The following is a 22293-nucleotide window of genomic DNA, read 5'->3' on the forward strand; positions in this document are numbered from 1 at the left end:
GTTCAGATTTCTAGTTCAAGGTACACAAACAAAAGACCAAATACATATAAAATACTTCGGTCGCCATTTCACTTACTGTGTGTGTACTGTGATTGTAACGCCACTTTCCGAAACATGTCTGCAGTATTTTCCTGCTGAGATTATGGTCGTTTTCTAGAGTTTCTCTGGTGAGAATGCATGCGTAGTTATGGTATTGACACATATGTTTCTGACCTTGGAATAGACGATTCTTGAAAATACACCACTGACTGACAGAGAGGACAATGATGTTGTGGGATCTTCGTAAACCCTCTGCCATAACGGCAAAAAAATTATTAAAAAAATCGTTTTTGTTCCTTGTTCCATTCGAGCATACATAACGCGGCCCGGGTTTGGAACAGAACTACTGCTTCTACTACTTTATTTGAATCATGATGATTTGGGAGTTTCATCGCTAGGGGTGATACTCTACCCAATTTCTGGCGGTAGTGTGGTGAAATGGAATAATGAGCATACCTCACCCTATAGGACCGAAGTCCTATGCGGTGTCCGGAATTTGGAATAGCAACATTCCTAATAGCCATTGTACATGGTTTTTACATTATGCATCATCTTGACCAGCTCGCTTGCTTCCTAGCCATTTTTTTCATTGTATGGAATATGTTCCTGACACGCCCGACGCTGTCGCAGTACGTGCCACAGACCGTATAATTCGTTTATCTGTAATAGAGATGGTTGTTTTATGGAACTGAACCAACTTATTATGTCTGTAATTCGGCTACTGACTGATGCATTCGGGTGTTATTAGGATTTTTTTTTTCTGTCCTTCAACAACAACAACAACAATAAATAAGTAATGACGATGTAGTGGGATGTTTCGCCGCTAAGGCGGCACCCTATCCCATTTTTTTTCTTTTTTTTTTTTGGGCGGGGGATCTTCAAGTCGCCCACAATAAAGATGCATATATGTTGGCGAAACATACATACCTCGCGATTAATAGTGACAAGCACGACATGCTGTAACATCAAATGTGATTGGCATAGGTTATTGTTGCATATAGTTACTCAAATAATATCTACATCATACATGCGTACAAAGTTCTACTAAGTAGTGTACGTGATACAACGTTATACGTGATTGGAATTCGGGGAGGAATCTGATTTAACCCGAAAGAGTCAGACCGTAATGCAAACACATATGAATGACAACACACGAAGAAAACCCTGGCTCACTTTCACCAAAATGTTATTTCCGAGCACAAAGACACAAGCAAAAAAAGAAAAAGAAATCTGTAGCTCACGCAATTAGACGTCAAGGTGACTCCGCGTGGTCGCCCTGATACAATTCAATTTCTCTTTTCTCGAATAAGTGCAGACAGGCGGTAACGAGACTGAAGAGCCCATCTGGATGTATACGTAGCGGTGGCCTTCCCACTCGGACAGCACCAGGCTAACCCGCATAACAGCATCCACACAATTTTCCTAATGGATCTTTCCTCATGCTACAGCAAACTTCATAACGGCGACTTAAGTGAACGAGAAAACACCTTCACTGCTGTTTTTCTGAGTGTCGTAAAGACTGATTTTTGTTTGTTAGAGGCGAGCAAATAATATTAGCTTTCGCAGTAGAAATGACTTAACTCCATCTTTGCAAAACGAAACAAGAAGTAATACTGGGAAATGATGATATTGTCCCCAACTAACGTGCACCAACATGTAAAACAAAAATAATGAAGCTGCCCGAGACTGAATGTTGACGGCGATGGATAGAAGAAATAAATGGGGAGCGGAGTTACGACTAAATGGGACTAACTACCCCTAGTACAAAAAGGAAAAGGGGAATGGCGGTAAAGTGGGGGTAACAACTGAATGTTGTTATTCGTAGTCGCCAGTATTTTATTCGTTGTCTGATTAATTAATCAGATAAGACTACCAGCTCGCGTGACGTAGTGGATACGATAATCGCCTTCCACGCCGAGACTGGGAGGTGACGCGGTTTCGAATCGCGACACCGGCTGTGCCGTCTGAGGTTTTCTCTGGGTTTTCCGGCAGACTTTCCACGTTAATGTCGGCGCAGTTTCCTTCGAAGTCGGCCCAGGACACCTGCGGTCCTCTCTCCGTCTACCCACGTCTGTACGGCGCTTAGCCACAGTTGCTTCGCGGCGATATCACGGAATTAAACAAATAAGTCTAACAAGCGGTACAAGTGCTGCTCCTTCTTTTTTTTTTTTTAGAGTGTGACACGTAGCCGTCGTGTGTGTGTGTGGACGTGCCGAGACCAGCGGATACTTGCTGGGTCATGGCAGAAGCGAGAGAGACTCCGCTTGTTATCCAGCGTTTTAATGAGACGAGCCGTCACTGTCTCCGTTTGTTGGCCAATCACCGGCGGCATCCTTTATTATTGAAGCTTCCCCGCCGCAAGAATAACAAGTTCTGGTACTGCATTCAACAGCTGAAGCCTGACCTACCACGTTTTCAAGATGAGCCCTAGGCGCGTTCACCTCCACCTTGGACCCTCGCTTTATCATACGCTTCGCAATTCATTCCCGGGCTGCAGAGGAATAATGATGTTGCTGCCTTCGTGTCCAAGGCGCTCACATTGGATATGATGAGCGACCTGTATGCAGACTTTTCTCCTGTTTTTACGGATGGCTCATCCACAAAAACCAGCTCCGCATGCGCCTATGTTATTCCCTCCGAAGACATAACTGGTATCTCCCCCGTCTCATGCATCCGACGTTGTCAACATGTGCTGAGCTGCATGCTTTGCTCTTTGCCATGCGCAAGATTCTGCAGTGTTCGGTTCGACCATGGGTCTTCTACACAGTCTCAAAGGCTGCTCTCCAATGCCTCGCAACAATGGTCCTACAAGGAGCTGCTGGACCTGTGCCGCTGCATAATATTACAGTGGATACCTGGTCATGTGGGCATAGCAGGCAATGAAGAGGCTGACCAGGCCGCCCTACGGGGTACACCACATACCTTCAGCCCACTCCATCATCTTGCCAAAAGGTGACCGCCGGGCCCTTGTCTGTGCTATCTGTGCAGACAAGATGAGATCACAGTGGCTGCATAACATCATGACACTCTACTCTCTGCTCCAGGCAGTGCATCCGCCTCTCTCTCTCTCTCTCTCTCTCTCTCTCTCTCTTTCTCTGTCGCTTCCTCATCGCCTTCCGCGACACTACGCATCTAGTCTTCACCGTATACGGCTGAATGTTACATTTACCCCAGTTATGAGGCAGCGCCTTGGCCGTGAGCCATCGAACGTTTGTGCATCATGCAATGTGTGCGCTGACCTGCATTGACTGCCCTGTCTACCAGCGGGAGCGCGAGATCTTGCAGCACGGAATGCATCCAATCGACCACTGCCCCTTTACCATAGGCAAGGTGCTGGGCCCCTGGTCGAGTAACGTCCATATGCACCAAGGTCTTCGTCTCCTTTGGGATTTCGTGTCATCAACAGGCCTCTCCACCCTGCTTTCATCGCCTGAATCCTCATCTCCATCATCATCTCTCACTATCTACAAATGACACTGGGGCAGCGCCCATCAGCGGCATCAGCCCCATCTCATCATCGTCTCGTTGTGTGTGTGTGTGTGTAGGAATTGAATGACATCCTCTCGTGGGACACCCTTTATACCGGGTGTTTCACGAAGGTTCCCCGGCTGAATAATTCGTAAACAGGTGGCGCCATCGAAGAACTTTCTTTTCGGTAACGACCCTAGGGGCATCGGCCATGAACTGAGTAGTGAGCGGTTCATTTGCATACACTCACTAATTAAATAAACATCCTAACTTTTAAATTTTACTTCGCACGCTTTCTTTACCACTGTTTTACGTATCGGGATGTTCAGCGAGAGATATTCAAAGAAAAAAAAAACGCGTCAACACTTAGTGCTTTTTTTATTTTTATTCGTTTTTTTCCACTCAGCATACTTCACCCAGCGACGGATTTTCGACTGTCAATTTTTTTATCTTTATCATATCATCATCATCATCGACATCCTCTCGTGGAACACACTATATGTATTTCTACTCGACGGCTCTCACGAAGGGGAACAAAAAAACGTACGCCTTGATATTGAAGGGGTTGAGAGACCATGTGCTACGTAGCCACCAAATATTCGGCTTCGTTTCATACGTTGTAGCTAATGGACTTCCCCTATCGTGTTTCTCTCTTTCACGAATTAGGGAAATAGATCAATCTTATCAAATCCGCCTGCCATTTTTCTAGGTTTTCCGCGAATGCTTTGAGAGAGGCGGCGGCTGAATACGCCAAGACGTCCGTCTAGGGAGACCATGCTAGCGTGCAACAATGTGATATGTTGTCATAGTCATTATCTCACATCGAAACATTGCGTCATATAACCGCTGATAGGGAGAATATCGCGTGTGTATTTCATCATCTTTCCGAGGTCGTCCAAATGTGCATTTTCTGGTACGTCAACACAAGAAACGCTCTTACCATGGGAGAACACCATGTTATGCATGAATGCACACAGACACGTTGCACGCAATGAGGCAGTGTGTGTTTGTATGGCGTGCGTGAATTCTACGAGAGTTCGTGCTCCGTCGAACAGTCATATCTATCACATGACGGCTCTTATTCTATAATTGATGAGTGGATTTATATTGCGTGTGTGCTTTGAAAACTGCACGCGATCAGGATGGATGTCATCGAAATGGACACGCCATATGCACGTCTATTGACGGTGCATCGATAATCGACTCAAAGCGACTCCGTGTGAGTGATGACGCGGCGTTTGCGGTTCAAATAGGGAAGTTTATAACGTACAGGGTTACCCAAGGTAAAATGCGGACTTTTTAATGAAGATCGAATGAATAAAAATGAGTGCTTCGGAGCTAAACGATGGTTTTGAGGTATATTATGCGCCAAAATTTGATATGAAGACTGACACATGGTCCAGTTCTCGTCGATAAACCGCGAAAACTAAAAAGAAAACGCTGTCCTTTTACATTTCTCGTGGCGAGTACCACTTGCGAAGCCTCGTGTGTATGCGGGATTGCATAGCTTCGCACAGGTATAGAAGGTGCCCCATCAAATGAAAAGCTGGGCAAGAACTATAGAGGGACATGACAAACACGCGACTCAACAGTCACTATAGCTCCCGTGGTTAGGATGATCGCTTTCCACGGCGAGACTACACTCTTAAAAATGAATTTCACCGCATAGCACGCTCCTAGCCAACCATCATTTCGAATGATATCGTTATCTGTCCTCATTTGCTGAGAACGGGAGGCGTACGCCTTTTTTGTGACACTTATGCTGTTCATAATTGTCACAAAAAAAGGCGTACGCCTCCCGTTCTCAGAAAATGAGGACAGATAACGATATCATCCGAGATTATGGTTGGCTAGGAGCGTGCTATGCGGTGAAGTTCATTTTTAAGAGTGTAGGAGATGACACGGGTTCGAATCCTGTCACCGGCTGCGCTATCTGATGCTTTTGCCCTGGGTTTTCCGAAGACTTTCCAGTCGAATGTCCGCACAGTTCCCCCCTGAAGTCAGCCCAGGACGCATACTAACCCCCCTGTCCCCCACTCATTCCTGCTGTCCTCTCTCCACCTGTCCACGTCTGCACGCTGCTCATAGCCACAGTTGCTTCGCGGCGCTAGCACGGAATTTAAAAAAAAAGTTAAAAAGAAGACTTCAACAATCGTTTGTGGAGTCTTGTGTTCGTCCTGTCCCTCTAGTTGTTCGCCAGATTCAGGCTGACCAGCATATATGTCATACTCTCCGGTTGAAGGTATGTTTAACAACAGTTGTTTTTAAACTGTCGAGTCATCACATGGAGTTCTGCAGTTACACTTCTGTGTGTAACAACACTCATCAACTGTCACCGATGCACTGACTGCTCAAGAAAACCTCAGAATACGGTATTGACAATGGATATCAAGCTCCTTTAAACTCCTTCTGGGGTATCACGAACTCTCTCTATCAACACTACTTGGCCATGCCCACCACAGTGACGCGACTGCAGCCCTATTCATGTTCCTCAGGGAAAGCTGAACTTCTTGGCAGGCTGTCATTGTTCCATTGATAGCGAACGGGGAGGGAAGAGTAATAATTATGGTTATGCATCAGGCTGTTTTCATTCACGGAGCACAGAGGACAGTCCTCTGGCAAGCAATACTAACTGTCACTTCCTTCCGTATTGCCGCTTGTACCCAGACATATCAGAATCGCTGCGCTCTGCTCCACGACGTTATCCTGCCTCTTGGCCATCCCCAAACACATAAACACAGCGGTGCATAGCTTCTCCTCTTTTCCTACTCGTTTACATTAAGAGGATATACAGGGTGTTTCAGTTAAATCCCCGGGCTAAATAATTCGCGAACGGGTGCACCAATCCACGAACTTTCTTTTTTACAAGTATCTGTCCGATACCACCTACAAGCTGCACACCGTGTGAATGAGTGGGAGGCGCTCATTATTAAAATAAAAATGCAAATGAGTTTCGTCAAAAAGCGTATCTTCTAAAGCAGGGCGCTGTCGGCATTAAAATGGGTACTACCCCTTTTGGGACCTTCAGTGGACACCTTTTAGAGAAAAATCTGCCACCGAAGCGGGTCATTTGTTGCAGTAATTAATTGGTTTCGGTTTACGTATTTTTGTCGCGGCTGGTCGCGGCGAAGCGCAAAAGGGCGTATTTCATTGGTGTAATTGATTGGTGTAATTCATTAATGTAAGGACGTAATTTATTGATGGATAAGGGAGTGAAAGAGCGTCCTTTTGCGCTGCGCCGCGACCAGCCGCGACAAAAATACGTAAACCGAAACCAATTAATTACTGCAACAAATGACCCGCTTCGGTGGCAGATTTTTCTCTAAAAGGTGTCCATTGAAGGTCTCAAAAGGGGTAGTACCCATTTTAATGCCGACAGCGCCCTGCTTCAGAAGATACGCTTTTTTACGAAACTCGTTTGCATTTTTATTTTAATAATGAGCGCCTCCCACTCATTCACACGGTGTGCAGCTTGTAGGTGGTATCGGACAGATACTTGTAAAAAAGAAAGTTCGTGGATTGGTGCACCCGTTCGCGAATTATTTAGCCCGGGGATTTAACTGAAACACCCGGTATACTCTCTTCCCGGTGAAACACAATAAATTATCTTACGTAAAAAAAGAAAAGAAAAGAAAGCAATGGATAACATCCGACGTTTAGCGCTTCCAATTTCGGAACAAAATATATCTAGAGATGACGAGCTTCCCCTCGTAAGTGGTGCCGTCCAACCTTCCAATCTTGTTCCCAATTTGAAGAGGCGTGCTTGTTAGTGCGTCCGTATAGAATGCCCCTGGGGAGCCCTCCTTCGGAACAGATTTGTGTTCAGTAGACCCAGCTGGTCTTATTTTCCTTTCCTCGGGGAGCGGCACAAAACTCGGTGCACCGTTCTTCCCTAGTTCCGCAGCTCTCAAGCTTTAAAGACGCAGAAGAGTTTCGCTGTTCGTTGGTTGGTGTCGTCGTTTTACTGCCAACATGGTGCAGGGGTGGTCCCCGAGGGGGATCGGGTGCGCCATTGTCCTTAGCGATACGAAATTTAAACGCGTCTTATCCACTGTGACTAACTAAGGCTAACCCTTTTAACTTCGAACACGTGGGGCCGGGTAGGAATACCGCGCACTCCAAAAACTGAACTTCGCCGCATAGCAGGCTCTGCGCCAACCATTGCCACGAATGATATACTCTTAGAAAGGAACTTCACCACATAGCACGCTCCTACACTCTTAAAAATGAACTTCACCACATAGCACGCTCCTAGCCAACCATCATCCCGTGTGACATCGTTCCCTTCCCTGATTTGTTGAAAAAGGGAGGCGTCCGCCTTTTTGTGACACTTATTCAGAAATGTTAATTGTCACAAAAAGGCGTACGCCTCCCGTTTTCAACAAATCATGTCAGAGAACGATGTCACTTGGGATGATGGTTGGCTTGGAGCGTGCTAGTGGTGAAGTTCATTTTTAAGAGTGTAGCCAACCATCATCTGCATGATATCGTTATCGGCCCTGATTTGTTGAAAACAGGAGGCGTACGCCTTTTTTGTGACAATTATGAACAGCATGAGTGTCACAAAAAAGGCGTACGCCCCCCGTTTAACAAATAAGGGCAAATAACCATATCATTCGAGATGATGGTTGGCTAGGAGCGTGCTATGTGGTGGAGTTCATTTTTAAGAGTGTAGGATTATCGCCTCTGATTCGAGGAGAGAGGGAGGCGTACGCCTTTTTGTGTCAATTATCATGTATCCAAATTGACATAAAAGGGCGTACGCCCCCCCCCCCTCCTCCTCTCTCTTCGAATCAGAAGCGATAACAATATCAATCGTGACAGTGATTGGCACAGAGCGTGCTATGCGGTGAAGTTCAGTTTTTAGAGTGCGCGTCTAGAGTTCATCTATTGGTTCAGTCTTCGTTTTCCGTGCCAATGAACAACATTAGTCACAACAAAGACGCACCTATGGGTATCGGTATATGGTGATGTGTCTATAAAAGTGATGAACCGGGAATGTTATCATCTGTCTAAAAATTACAGAAGCATAATACGTGATAATGGGCATAGAAGAGAAGCTCAGAGGGACACCTTTAGTTGAGTTGATTGCAGTCAGGCTTACCGTGTAAACACGTGAGAAAAAAAAAGTCTAACACCAAAAATAACGGACGTAGTCATGCTAAAGACGGTAAAGATAAATGGAAACACCAAAATTGACAAAATTGTATTAACCTTCGCGTTAATATAGTCTGGACACTAACTATACGCAGGTCACGAAAGAGTTACAGAATCTGCATTAAGTGTAATTATTCAGCACTGTACCCATGTGACAGACAAATAAAAGGCGCTTAATCTTCATGACTTGCTGCACCAATGGCATTGCTGCGGATGCAGCCGTGCGTCCGCGGGTGCGGTGCAGGTGCCGGTACGAATTTTCATACCCGCACTCATATCTAGTTACCAATTCTCGAAAGACAAAAAGAAAAAAAAAGAGTACCCTGAATAGACCGGTAAATGTCGCTTCTTTGATCAAATCAATAATTGATCCAATTATAATAAACCGGATTGCTAGTGTGTGGTCGAGACGTCCACATGATATAACCAGCGCAACTCAACTCCGAGACAGTCAGAGGAACGGGGACGGCGTATTATATCGTGTGTAATAGCCACGACCTACTAGATTATAACGACCATGTCATAATCGGCAACTCCTATGCGAGGAGCCCGTCTGCGCGATCCGCTAGGGGCGCTACTCATCGGCCCGCGAGATCTGCATCATGATTGGACAATGGAAATTTGAATTTTGAACGCGCAGAAGCAGACGTACGACTACCGTTGCAGACGACAGCAACAGCTCTTATGAAAACGCGTAGAATGATGATGATAATCAGCGTAAGAAAGAAGCATCTCCCGTGGGACATGCACCGCTTGTACAAAAATACTAAGGTAAGCTCAAGTACAAAGTATTGCAGGACTCGAGGAAGCAATAACCGGGCCAATGAGTAGCGCTACCGCTAGCCTCCAAAAGCGGCGCTGGGAAGGGGTGCCTATGACATGGTCGTTATAATCTAGTAGGTCGTGGTACTAGCTACCAACTGCCCCATTTTTGTTCTTGTTCTCGATACGTCGTCATGAAAATGGACGAGATGTAAAAAAAAAAAAAAAAAGGTGGCGTACAGCTCCGAGTTTACATCGATATCGCCTCACCTGGTCCTACGCGCTCTCAGAACACTCCAAGCAACATTTCATGACCACTTTCCTGAAACATGTCCACAGTGATGTAAACATCTGCCACCAATAGAAAATTTCGACCGGCACCAATGATGTATGAAGGAGAGGACATTAAGAAGCGGCCTTATTATTGAGTCCACTTCGCGGCTGCCATCCGTGGAACATAAACGGAACCTTCGTTCGTGAATACTGCTGTACTGTAGCAGACGCGCGCTATATATTCGTCCCGCAGTTAATGTTCCACGAGAACACATCACCAGCTCCAACGCTTGAACAAAGTGTTACGGTTAGGTGTCTTCTGCTTCTATGATATCGTTATCATCCTGTAATTGTGTGTCGCTTCTCTTCCAAAACAGAACACAGAACGGATTCTGAGGAAAAAAGTGAATGTGGATGAATTTTTTTTTTTTTTTTGCAAGCTGGACAAATTATGCATCCTGCTACGCACGTTTCAGAATATTCCGTGCTACGTTTTTAGGAACCCATCGCAACCAGATGATTGCATTCCTACGCTAGACGGCGCTGAGTGAAATCGAGTCCATTAGCCAGAAACTGTATTTCCGAGAGAAATGCGTAAAAAAAATGATTTGCTGGATCCTGCTATTGACGTAGACACAATGGTTTCCTCTTTTTTTTTTTTTTTTCCATCCCGCATTTTCTCGCTTCTTTTACTCGGCGCACATCTCATTTTCATCTGGAGTCTAAGCGTTTCTTTGTGTGTCGTTCAAACACTGTCATGGAAAATGTGGTGCAGGGCTCGCGAATTGCAACTCTCGTCGCGACTGTCAGGTGGAAGTGCTAGAATTTCTAGGCTAGAATTATCTGAGTTATGAGAGCTATTCGGAATAGTTTCTCGGACAAATAGTATCGAGCTGTATTTACGTACTTTTTCCTTTTTTTACCTAAATGATTTGGTGCCACGATTATAGCGTTTGCACGCTTCTTAGATGTCCAAGTAAAGTTAACAAACGGGATCTTGTCAACAATCCTGTTCCGTAAACCTACGCACTCTCAAAAGTAGCATTTAACAGTTGTCACCCGCGTCATACTAAACTTGCCATCCCTTACAGTCAGGCGCATCTGTTCCAGCGACGATAACCTGCACGCTTAGAAATGAACTTCACCGCATAGCACGCTCCTAACCAACTATCATCTCGAATGATATCGTTATCTGCCCTGATTTGCTGAAAACGGGAGGCGTACGCCTTTTTTGTGACACTTATGAACAGCATAAGTGTCGTACGCCTCCCGTTTTCAGCAAATCAGGGAAGATAACGATATCATTTGAGATGATGGTTTGCTATGATCGTGCTATGCGGTGAAGCTCATTTTTAAGAGTGTGGGAAGAAATCTAGCCGAACTTAAGCAAACATTCACCAGTCGCCACTTTCCACCTAATTTAGCTGAGGATGCACTAGACAAAGCCCGCAAAGCATTCCGCAACGCCCTGTTCCAAAACCGCAAACGCATGTCGGGTAATAGTTCCGTAAACCTCATCCTTCTCCAATCAGAGCGCGTGGGACAAGTTTTTCCTCAACCACCGCAAGTAACCTCCAGGCGCGCACGCAACCTGCACGATGATCTGGTTAGTTCTATAAGGTTAGCCGACCAGCAAAAATCCAGGAAGCGGTTGCCACCCGTGCGATGGCCGCAGGTGTCAAATATGCAGATTAATACAAAGCACCCAAATACTTAAAAGCACTAACTCTGATTTTTTTCCGTCAAAATTAAAAGCGACTTGGTCTGTAACTCCTCTAATGTCATTTATGTCATTCAGTGCAACATGTGCAAGGCACAATACATGGGCCAGACGAAAACATCATTTCAGATCAGATTCAACAACCACCAGTCTGACGTTATAAAGAATCCAAACCTCACGGTCTCTTGCCCTCTTGCCATTTCAAACAGCCACACTCTTAAAAATGAACTTCACCGCATAGCACGCTCCAAGCCAACCATCATCTGGAATGATATCGTTATCTGCCCTGATTTGTTGAAAACGGGAGGCGTACGCCTCCCGTTTTCAACAAATCAGGGCAGATAACGATATCATTCCAGATGATGGTTGGCTTGGAGCGTGCTATGCGGTGAAGTTCATTTTTAAGAGTCCAGGACACTCAACAAATGATATGTGTCACTTTTTATTCTTCAGTCAAATTTTAGCTCGGATCGATACAAGCTTTGCAGTGGGTTAGAGGACGCTGTCTGACATGCCAACTACAGTCCACCGGACTAAGGACTTCAGCAGAGCACTCGCAGATGTGCCGCTTTAAAGTTTCTTATTGTGTAGTAGACGTTCTTCATATTGTATCTCATCGCTATTAACTGCAGAAACTGCATAGCTAAAGAAAGTGCATAGTAATAAGAAGGGGTCGGCCCAGGTCGCACCCTAACCCCCCCTGTCTTCCCTTTCTTCTTGCTGTCCTTTCTCCATCTGTCCACATCTGGACGCCGCTCATAGCCCCAGTTGCTTCGCGCCGCTAACATGGAATAAAAATAACAAAAGAAGGTACTACGTGTAAAGCCCGAATCCCATAACAAGCGACACGCGGCAGATACATGCGAGAAGCGACAAAATCGACGTCACTGCCGCCACACGAGCGTCAAAAAAGCTTTGTCGCGGCTGAATATTTCTGCATCTACTCCCAGTAGATATTTGTAGCATGTCGCTGAGTTCGTTGCCTGTTGTTTGACAAAACCAGCTAGATTTGGCGGCATGAAACAAGAACTGAACGCGTGGGCAAGGGAAACGGTGGAGAGGGCAACCAACAAAAGTAGCAGACGAAGAAGTGGGCGGGGCGTTGGGAACTTCAACCGCAGCGCCACTGCGTTACGGCGAATATTACATAGCACCTTTATTACAAGTTCTCCTCGTTTTGATCAATGAAATACTATTTTTGGTATATTTATGGCAATTTACAACTTAGCTAGAATAAAATAAGCATTGCTTCTCCAAAAAAATCATTTCTCGGCGACGAAATGTCGCTGCTCAAATGGACCAGGAAGTCGCGCCATGACCAGACGCGACAGCGACAAATTCTGCAGCGCGTCGCGTGTCGCTTGTTATGGGGTCCGCGCTTAAAGCCTATCCAGAAAACGTCCGCAAAGCGTCCCAGGGACATTATGTGAAAAGTCCAGAGGACTATGTAGAAAGTATGCAGATGATGTACAAGTGCAAACGAAGAAACAAGGACAGAGACGACAGACCCGGAAACGCACTTAGAAACAACAACAGATAAATTAATGATTATGAATGGGGAAATTCGCCACATGAGGTGCGACCCACTGCCCCAAGACACACTTAGAAAGTATCCAATGATCCTATAGTACACGCACTGTAGAAAATGTCCTATCTACGTGGGCCAGAATGTCCCAGAGACCGGAGCAGGCAGTAACATATTATCCCACGTTTGTTCCAATTTCATAACAGGGAAATTTCCGGACTATCTGAGGACGCCCAAATAACCGAACTTGTGGCTCCATGGGACATCCGAAGGTTGCCTATGGCTGACTAGGAAGTCTCCAGATGAGCTCGGGGTTAGCACTTGGTCATGCCTGTGGTTCATTTTCTGTGTTAGATTGATTCTGTTCTAATAAGGGTAGGAAACTCCCCATTCATCAACTTAAAAATAAAGTTGTTGTTGTTTAATAAGGGTAAACCGGCCACCTTGTTTCGAACTCCTGAATAATTTGCGATGGGAAAGATTGACCGCGCAAAAGCTATACTCTCAACAGGTAAGTAATAAATCAAAACAGAAATGAAGTCCTCGTTATATGTAGATAGGGCACTTTTGCTTCTGTTAGTATCAGGCTCTAAAAGATTATCTCCAGCAATGTAGGTGACCGAGCGTATGGATTATGAATTTAATCGCTAACCGCTCCATTAGACACACGTGACAGGAGTAAAGGTGCGCGCCGCCGCGACCACTTTTATGCGGACCGCCGCCGCCACTGCCGAGCAATAACGGTCGGCGCGTGCGTCAAAAACCGTCAAAAGCTGTGTCTGCGTGTCTGTGGTTTTCTGTCGGTGCTCGTGTGTGTTCGCAAGATTTTTCCAAGGGGGGAGGGGCAAAGCGTGCAATCCCCTCACCTCCTTTCCTGCAGACGCACGTTGCGGGCTGTGCGGGTGTTCAGAGGTTCATATTATTATGACATCTGAGAAAAATCGTGACGATCTATGAATAAAGAGTGCACAGTCTTCACAAATAACCTTGAAGCTCCACGTGGTGGTGGTGGTGGGGGGCACGCCCCGCCGTGCCCCCTCTCGGTACGCCTACGGTACGAATTAGTGTTGGGGGTAACGTTAACGAAGGTAAGCCATTTTTTCGGTAACTTCTGACTTAACGCGTTGCTTTTGAACTCCGGTAACTTCTCGTGGAACCCGTTCCTTTTTAAGGGAACTTTGTCAAAACAACTTGAAATTAGTTCCAAGTTACTTTTCTTGAATTCTAGTCTACCAATAACGGAAACGGCGTCCTCCAATGATACGGCAGTCATGTGTGCGCCGGTTGTCTCAGTCCGCGCGGTGCATTCTGCAAATTGTGTTCCGGCCATATGCTCAGGTCTTTGGTCTTAGCCGCCTTTGCGTCATTAAGCCATCAAACGCACACAGACGCGTATACTCAGGTGACGTTCATGGTGTGTTCACTGTGTAACAAGATTAGATGACACACCTGGCGCTGTTCTACGAAATATGCTCAGGCTTCTTCAACTATGGAATTTATCCGCCAGCTTGCCTGTACCAGAGTTGTACGTAACGCGTTACTAGTAATTGCGTTACTAGTAATCAATTACTTTTATCAGTAATTTTTAACGTAATCAATTAATTTTTTGAGCAAGTAATTTTCCAAGTAATTTGATTACAATTTTCGGTAATCAATTACTGAGTAATCGATTACTTTTTTAACCTGCTTTCAACAATGGCAACCCTTTTCAGCAAACAAATCTGTAATAAACGCGTGTATGTGTTTTGTATGTTGCTTTCAAATGTATTTGCGAATTTCACTTACCATATACGGTGGTGTCTCATTTTAGAATTTGCAACAAGAGCTGCATAGTTGCATTCACTGCAGGCTTGTCGGCTTTGCTATGGCCCACAATTTAAAAGTAACGGAAAAAAGTAACGCGTTACATTTCTAATCGGTAACGTATTACATTTTCGATGAAGTAATTTGTAACGGTAAAGAATTACTTTTCGCGCAGTAGTAACAGTAATTGTAATCAATTACTTTTTCCGAGTAACGTGTACAACTCTGGCCTGTACTTATGCTTAACGGTGGTGAACAGGGCAAGTTCGTACGCTAGTTTACCTCGATGCACTTAAGCTGTATGATCAGTGCGCAGAAAACAACCACCCCTAGAACCTAAAATTCCGAACCCCGCTTTCTGTTCAGTGGAATAATTTTATTACGTACACAAAATCAAACAAAAGCACATAAAGGTATGCTTATTTCGTTATATCACATATCGGTACAATCTTCATGCAGCAACAGTATTGTAAAACGTCTTGCGCCACCCATTGTTGTTGACATTTAGATCTGAATCAATTATAGAAATGTGAAGTACTAAAAAGTGTACATATAGGCAACAAGTAACTCGAAAGTAGCTCGTTATTTTCTTAAAGTAACTTAGGAACTTCAAGTTCATTGTTATTACCGGCAACTACGTCAGCAACTTGGTTACATTCTGCACACAGTAACATAACTTGTAAGGAGTTCCTTTTGTCGTGTAACTTCCTAAACTCTTGCATGGATACGCGGTTCTGAACGCTTTCAAAAGTAGGATGACGACGCAACCACTGTGACTGGTATACAGGCAAGTTTTTCCAAGTGAGAAATTTTTAAGTAACGCTTCATTCGAGAGCAAGCCAAGCTTCGTGTGGCGTTATTCTGGAACTTGGGAAAGGGTGCGTCGATGGAAAATGGAGACGCGTTGCGGACGAGTACTTATGTTGCGAATCCATGCGTCTTTGCAAGGAAGCGGGCACATCAAAGCCGTTTTGAAGGGTATGTTCGTTTACGTAGAAACTTCAAAAGCAACTTTGTTGCTGCGTTTGACGCCCCGTTTGACGCCCACAAAGTTTAAGGTGATCCTAAAATTACGATATACGAGATACATCGTTCTCTGCGCCGCCGCCGTGCCTAAATACGTGCCGCGCCGCCGCCGCCGCCGCCGCCGACGCCCCGAAAGACAATTTGGCTTGCGCGCCGCGCCGGCAAAAAGGGCCTCGGCGCACACGGCACACCTCTAGACAGAAACGGCATGCAGATGGATCGCGCTGCCGGTATACCTGGCGGCATCTACCGGACGTCGTCGCCAACAGTTATTTTGTTTTCATCATGCGAAGGCCTTTGAAGCATCAGAAGCGATGTATCGAGAACGCTGCCGAACAAAGCTGAAAAAAAATAGTTTTTATTCCCTCCTTCTTCCTCTTTGTATGTTACCTAAGGAGGGGGTGCAAAAACTGATGGGGACAAAAAGGGAGCACAAAACGCAAGCGCAACAACCAACACTGTAATGACACCGAGCTACATTAAGAATAAACTAAATTACTTTAGTATACAGGGCGGTCCACCAACCATGATAGAAATTCACAGTAAAAAACGTAGGCCCCGGAGAGACACGCGGTCAGGGGATCTTTTTTCTGCAAATAACTTTTGCCACATATTGGTAACATTTTTATTTCATTTCAATTGACGGAAAGTTAATTTCTTGAATTGAACTCCCTAATTTCCCAAGGCAGCCTAACGTTTTCTTTGCGCAAATGGGTTCCCCGTGGTCATTTTACTCAGTATAGCGCATAATCCCACTCGTAAGGCAATGGCAATTGCCGAAACAAATTCGCAGAAAATCCATAGAAATGAGCCCTTGGCTCCGCCTCTTTTTGACGGCTCGTACACTCTTAAAAATGAACTTCACCACATAGCCCGCTCCTAGCCAACCATCATCCCGAATGACAACGTTCTCGCCCCTGATTTGTTGAAAACGGGAGGAGGAGCCTATTTTGTGCCGTGCATAATGGCCACAAAATAGGCTCCTCCTCCCGTTTTCAACAAATCAGGGGCGAGAACGTTGTCATTCGGGATGATGGTTGGCTAGGAGCGGGCTATGTGGTGAAGTTCATTTCTAAGAGTGTAGTTTGAGTGCAAAGCTGCCAAGGAAGCACGTTACGTTGACACGCCACTCGAGGAGGGAAAGGGTTACAAGCCTTACCCACGGAACAAACACGCGCGGTGAGTGCGGGAATCAGAACTATCTTATCAAGAGTGAGGTCACCCGACGGCTTGTACCCTTTCCCCCCTCGTGTGGTGTGTCAGTGTAACCTCCTTTCTTCGCAGCTTTGCGTTCGAACCACCAGCCCCCAAAAAAGAAGCGGAGCCAAGGGCTCATTTCCACGGATTTACGGCGAATTTATTTCGGCAATTGCCACTGCATTACGAGTAGGATTATGTGCTATACTGAGTAAAATGACCACGGGGAACCCATTTCCGCAAAGAAGACGTTAGGTTGCCTTGGGAAATTTCGGAGTTCAATTCAAGAAATTAACTTTCTGCCAACTGAAATCAAATAAAAATGTTGCAACATGTGGCAAAAGTTATTGGCAGAAAAAAATCCCTTGACCGCATGTCTCTCCGGGGCCTACGTTTTTTACGATGAATTTCTATCATAGTTGGTGGACCGCCCTGTACATTGATGGTGTCCTGTAAGTCCTCAAGTATATTTTACCTCTCTTACAGTAAGGCCGATAGATGGGGTGCGAACGCGCCTCCTAATTTATCAATGGACCGCCTTCACGCTCGCGTCGTATCCTATAGCGGCTGTCCAGCGAAACGCGATGGGCGGGCGCCAAAGAACAGCTCATCTATTGAATATGTACACTCTTAAAAACTGAATTCCAAGGCATTGCATGCTCTTAGCCAGCCATCACCCCAAATGACATCGTTATCTCCCCTGATTTGTTGAAAACGGCGGGCATACGCCTTTTTTTTTGTGACACTTATGCTGCTCATAACGGTGAAGTTCATTTCTAAGAGTGCAGAGAACGTTCTTCGGCGCCGTTAGGGTCACAGAGCATGCGCAGAAGCCTTGCGGAAAAGGTGGTGCTGCTTCTGAAAGAGCTCGCCGTTTGTCGGCCTCATAGAGGTGGGCAACGTCACGACTAACGGTTCTGTGGGAATGTGCGCCCTGGGCCGACTTCTCCGGGAACTGTGATGACATATGTCTGACAGCATCTGTCAAAACCCGGCACCGGGATTCGAACCCGGGTACCTCCCAGTCTCGACGTAACATGGCCAGCACGCTAACCACTGAGCCACGCGAGCTGTGGCACGCTCCTGAAACAGTGGTACACACTTGCATTTCCTACAATGGATAGCCTCCACGCCGAGAGCCTCTTCGCACCTGTTTTGGAACGCGAAAACGCGCATTGCAGCCCTTTCGCGAAGTGGGATTTGCTTTTATCTGCTTGTAAATGCACGGAAACTATTCAAATTTAAAAGCACGAAGTATAATACATCTCACTCACGGTCACGCACGTATTCGCCGATTTATACTGACGACTCGCACTGCAGGGTCTTCGCGTCTATGTTGTTTCGCTTCGGCTTCGGCGGCAAAGCTTGTGCGTCACCAGGACCCGGCATCTCTATGGCGGCTCTAGCAGAATCACTAAGGGTGTTTTCTTTTTTTCTTTTTTTTACACTAGCTACCATCATAAACTAGCGCCATGCTAACATTGTCCTCCTCCTCCTCGTCGTCACTAATGATGTGTTCGCTTTTCCTTCTGCGGACGAGGCCGACGCCGCGATCTCGGGAAACAAGGCACGAACCGCTGTCGCTGTAAAAAAAAAAAAAATAGGTGAAAGAAAAACTCTAGCAGTGTCCATTAATTACAGTCTTGACAAACACAGCCCTTTTCCTTGATGCTAGTGGCTGATAGACATGTGCGCCGCCGCGCCACGCCGCCGGTAATTTTCGGTACGCCGACGCCGGTTCCAAACGGGCGCGCAGAGAGCCTCTTGCCACGCGCTTTCGAACGCGAAAACCCGCATTGCAGCCCTCTCGCGAAGTCGGATTTGCTTTTATCTGCTTCTAAAGGCACGGAAACTATTGAAATTTAAAAGCACGATGTAAATACATCTCGCTCACGCACGTATTCGCCGATTTACTGATCGCGATGACTGTAGCTTCTGGTTTTGTGCTGTTTTAGACTTGTGTTTGTTCGCGCCGCTGACGCCGTCGGTCAGAGTTCCATCGGCGCAGTGGAAGTGGAGTCTAGTGGCTGAGAGAGCGTGTTACTGCCTCCACAGCTGACGTCACTGTACATAGAGTCCTTCAGTGATCGCGCGGCAGATCTCTGTGACACCGTTCAGAATTAGTTCGCAGCACACATCTTTGACTTCTACAACACGCCAAGCAAGCACCTATCACCGGATTCTACTAAAACGACGCGTCAGCGAAAGCACTGCTACCGTAAGCGACCGTCGTCATCGTAATACCGGTGGTCATAATTCAGTGGTAAACTCCGGTGGAAAGAAGCAGTGTGAACACCGTGCCCTCTATACCATAACGAAGAACAGCTCGAAACTAGGTTGCTGCGATTAAGTGACACGCTAGACAAGTGCAGAAACATCGCCTAGTGATTGTGAACAAAGGGGGTAAGGTAGCTTGTAATAGACAAGTTCGCGATAGAAGTCGAGAGAAAATGGCAAACGGTTCGTACCACCTTATTCGTTGACGTCACCTGCATGACACCTATAGCACGAAGAGTTTATACGACTTTTAAAATTCGTTATTCTCGATCTTAGCTTAGGCAACTTTCCGACGGTTACTTCGGGCTCTTCGGCGATGATGCGCCCGACGTCGGCGACTGCATTCCAGTCGGGTAAATAGGAGTGTCTGGAGACATAGGAGGCGTACAAGACTCAGGAGACATGGCAGCCATAGTTGACTTGGAAGACATAGCTGACTTGGAAGACATTGCTGTCTTGGAAGACGTAGCTCTCTTGGGAGACGTAGCTGTCTTGGGAGACGTAGCTGTCTTTGGAGACGTAGCTGTCTTTGGAGACGTAGCTGTCTTTGGAGACGTAGCTGTCTTTGGAGACGTAGCTGTCTTTGGAGACGTAGCTGTCTTGGGAGACGTAGCTGTCTTGGGAGACACAGCTGACTTGGAAGACACAGCTGACTTGGAAGACATAGCTGACTTTGGAGACATGGCCAGCTCTGGCGTCATACACATCTGAGAAGACATGGCCAGCTCTTGCGACATATTCAGCTCAGGAGACATTGGCGTTCCTGGAGACATGGCTGACTGTGCAGACATAGCCGTTCCTGGAGACATGGCTGACTCTACAGACATAGGTGACTTAGGACAAGTAAGAGACTTTCTGGAACCGCCATTTGGGGACTGAGCAGTGGGTAATGCGCACTTACTAAGAACTCCGCTGAACGCGGTTTCCACCGTGCAAAGACCGGCATCGACATATACCTGGGCAGTTTCAGTCACGACAAAATGCAGAAATTTATCCCATCCAGTATCGGCGTCCTTGTTCATTTTCTCCCGAGCTAATTTTCTCACGGTTTCTTTGAGCAACCTGGCAAAGTTCTGGAAGTGCAAGGGTGTGACTCCTTTGCGATGTGTGTGGTCCACCCCGTTCTTCCTGATGAGTTCCTGCAAGATGTCGGGGCGATCCATCGTGTCGACGAAAGTGGTCAACGCGAGCACAATTGCCGTTGCGTGGCTCTTCAGCTTTGAGCTGACATACATGTGCGCCGTGTCCATGCGACGCAAGTGCTTGAAAAGGTTCTTGTACTCGGGATATTCGGTAAACAAGTCGACGAAGAGCATTTGAGCGTGCGCTGAATGGTTCTCCTGGAATACGGCCCATGTATCCCTGATCGCAGCCATTTCTTTCTTGGTAAGCTTCGTACGAGGATCACCCTCGTCCCGGTTGAGGCACTGGCCCATCCAAGAGACGGAGCTGAACAACGATGTGGTTCAAAAGCAATCTGGAGACCGAACAGAAAGTCAAGCACGAGCTGATTTGTTCACATCAGCCTAGAAGTTGATCTGCTTGAACGCGCGATATTGCCGTAGCCCTGGCAACCACTGGTAATTGATTGGGAATTGATCTGTAATTGGATGTCACCGCTTCTACGTGGGTCTAGGTTCCTGCTTCTTCTTTATTGATGTAATTCTCCTTCAATAAAAATACTTTGTATACTAAAAGGGACCTGCTTTGTGCTTCTTTTTCTTCCTCACGCTATACCTGCCACGTTTCAAATGCAGTCAGCATCTTCAAAACGTTTAACAAAGTAACTCAAGACAAACATAATCGTGTGGGTACAATAGAGATTGCAGAAAAGGGCATGAGTAAAGAACAGCGCTTGGACGATAAAACTGTAAAAGTATACAGAGACTTTCAATTATGTGATGACCATAAAAGCCTTTACTTCTTCGTGAAAAAAAAAATGATATTTTACGGTCCACAGTGGCGCAATCGGCACCCGCCACAATATCTGTGCGTGGCGCATTGATCTGTGACGAAGGAGCCTGAGTGCAAATCTCGTACATGATCCGTCGTCTGTCGTACGTACCTTTATAGCGGAAGCTTTCACTCCATAGAAAATATTTCAGCAGCAAGTTGTCAGCGCATAATATACAAGAGACAGGCAGTGGATTTTACGACAGTATGTGCATTAAGCGACGTACGTAGGTACAAGAGTATATTTTAAATAACATTATCACTGCTTGTGATTCATACTTAGGTGTAGTGCAAGAGATTGGTGTTGATGGATGACGGTAAGTTGTTTTAGATGTAGTTAAAATACATTGCAGTAGTTAAAAAAGTGGTTTTAACTACTCCCCTGAAAAGTAGTTGAACCACTAGTTAAACTACTCCATCGCGAAGTAGTTAGTAGTTATAGCTAAACTACTGTAGTAGTAGTTAATGGCCATCACTGCTTGTCACCGCTACTGATCATACCAAGCCACACGCTTGGGGATGGTGAGGGTGGAAGTCCCCGGTGTGACCACAGTATCAGCAGCATAAACCGAGGGACAGGATGCTGCGACGTGGGCTAGTTTTAACCGGTTGATCGTCACGGTCTTGTTGCGTCCAATGACCTCAATGACAAAAGTCTTGTCAGCAGGACCTTGTGCGGGCCGGAGTAGGGAGGAAGCAGGGTCGGTTGCATCGCGTCGGTTCGCAAAAAAACATGCTTGGCCTGCTTGGCACTGCCGAGGTCCGGGGAGGCGTATGACTTGGCCAAGTGGTGTTTCCGCGTTGGCGTTGCCTGCAGACCGGCGAAAGAGTGCTTGAGGCGCTGGACATAATCGATCGGGTCCAGAATTGGCTCTTTATGAGGAATGAATACGGCAGCGGGAGGCTGAAGTGTCGCTCCATATACACCAGTTCAGCTGATGAGCATGCGACTGCAGCTCGAATACCCAAAAGGACGAGAGGCAAGTGGTCAGACCACTCAGTGCGGTCTTCATGTGCCATGAGCGCCTGCTTGAGATGGCGGTGAGGTCGCTCCCACAATACCATTGCAAAGAGGGTGATAGGCTGTCGTACG

This window comes from Ornithodoros turicata, chromosome 3 (genome assembly GCF_037126465.1).
Source record: "Ornithodoros turicata isolate Travis chromosome 3, ASM3712646v1, whole genome shotgun sequence".
NCBI lineage: Eukaryota > Metazoa > Arthropoda > Arachnida > Ixodida > Argasidae > Ornithodoros > Ornithodoros turicata.